Source organism: Onychostoma macrolepis, chromosome 09 (genome assembly GCF_012432095.1).
Source record: "Onychostoma macrolepis isolate SWU-2019 chromosome 09, ASM1243209v1, whole genome shotgun sequence".
NCBI classification, from domain to species: domain Eukaryota; kingdom Metazoa; phylum Chordata; class Actinopteri; order Cypriniformes; family Cyprinidae; genus Onychostoma; species Onychostoma macrolepis.
In genome coordinates, this window is record NC_081163.1 from 34,800,880 (window position 1) to 34,802,917 (window position 2,038).

A 2,038-nucleotide genomic window follows, 5' to 3' on the forward strand; every position below is an offset into this window, starting at 1 on the left:
GAATCCCAAAACATTTTTGGAAATTGTGCCGTTTGAAACAGCACATGCAAAGCCCTATATATGAAATAATTTTAAATATAGACAGACATTTTTTTGCAGCGGCTGCAGTGAATTTCTCTGTGGTTTTTTAAAAGGTCGTTGACCTGAGGATGGTCTCCCTTCCCCATCACCTAAGGCTTTGTAGTCTTTGTCTCAGATTTAAAAAAAATCAAATAAAACTGGGGATACAGGATGTATAGGGAGTTTGTTTTGATGGAAGACAAAAAATATAAAGGCTTTTCCTTTCTTTGGTAGACTGTATTTCTGACACATAGCTCCAGCTGCTGGACTGAAACACAGAGGTATTGAGAAAGTCCAACTAAGCTAAATAAAATATAAAGAGGGATTTTTTCCCTCATTTTTCATTGTTTATCAACTTAAGTATAGTAAAAAAAAAAAAAAAAAATGAAAATGTATTTCAAAGCTTGAGTGTGATTGTGAACAGGCCATTTTTCAAGAGCAAATCTCTACAAAAGGCCCGGTCGTGATGCATTTGATTTTTTCTTTCTCCAGATTTTGTTGTTAAAGACCTCTGACATCTTCGTCTATAAGTGATTAAGCGGAGTCTGAACGTCCTCTCGATGCAACCGTACCAGACAGCCTCACATCAACAACTCAAACTAAACTGATCTCATAGTCATAAATATATACTAGAATACTTGAATCTGATTGGTCAATAGTGCCATCCATTGTGTTGTATGTTGCACAAAAATATTAACAGCTGATAATAATTTTAAAAATGTTTATCAAACACCAATTCAGCATATTTGAATATTATATTAGAAGACTGGAGTAATGGCTGCTGAAAATTCAGCTTTCGGTCACTGAATTAAATGATGCATTTTATATAATGTGTATATATATATATATATAAAATAGAAAACAATTATTTAAACTATAACAATGTTTCATAATATTACCGTTTTTACTGTACTTGGTGAGACTTCTTAAAAGAATGAAATGGTAGCATGCATCTGAAAATACAGACAATGATGTAGACGGAGCTTTCTGTTAAATTAGATCATGACTTTTCTGTTGAAAACAATTTGAAGGCTTTTAAAGCTGTAACATTTGCCCTGTATGGCATTTTGTTCAACTTTAAAACATTTGCCAGATCTAGTAAGCCCTAAAAAGTCACGAAAATGACAAAATCATTCAAAGTGAAAAATGTCCATTGTACAGTAAGTCTAATCTTGATGCGCACCAGGCAAACATAATTATTCTGCCACTCTGCCATGTATCACATGGTCCCAAAAGCCCCTTTGACCACACGCATGACTGGTCAGCTCTAAAACAAAAGTGACTTTGTTCCCTAGAGAGTGAGAATGCCGTTTATGTTCCAATTTGTAACTGGTGCCTTTTATTTCCTCAGGAAACACAATCTTTTCAAGCCTTTTACTCGATGAAATTGTATAAAACACCAGTTGTTCCATATATATTCGAGTTAAGGGTCAAAAGCAAGCCTCTTTACCAGTAAGACAAGCCAACTGAACATAAAAAAATCACCCAATGTCTTCATGCAGAATCTATGAGGGATCCCAGGGGGGTTTACAGACTGCATTCTTGGAGATGTACTTCACCAGTGTGTTTAACATCATGAATCACTGACAAGCCCATATATGAATAACATCTCCTCGAGCTCTGAACAGCCAATAGTGATGCTCACAGCTATCAGGACCTTGAAGATAAAGTGAGGCCCAAGGAGCTTTTGTTGGCGACTGTTAATTTTTTTTTAATGATAATAATAATAAAAATTAAGATGTCTATTACATGTATGAAATTACTTGAAGTTTTAGTTTAAATAAATAAATAAATACACGTTTGTTTATCGTCGCCTGAACTAAATACAGATACAAATTCGTGCCTTTCCTAACACAAGGTTCCACATAAATCAAAGACTTTAATAAAACAACAAATTCCTCTTGCCTGGAATCGCAATGATTTAATGTGTGCTAGTTCACTCATGCCCATTTAAGTCACTGCAGTCCGCTGGGAAACG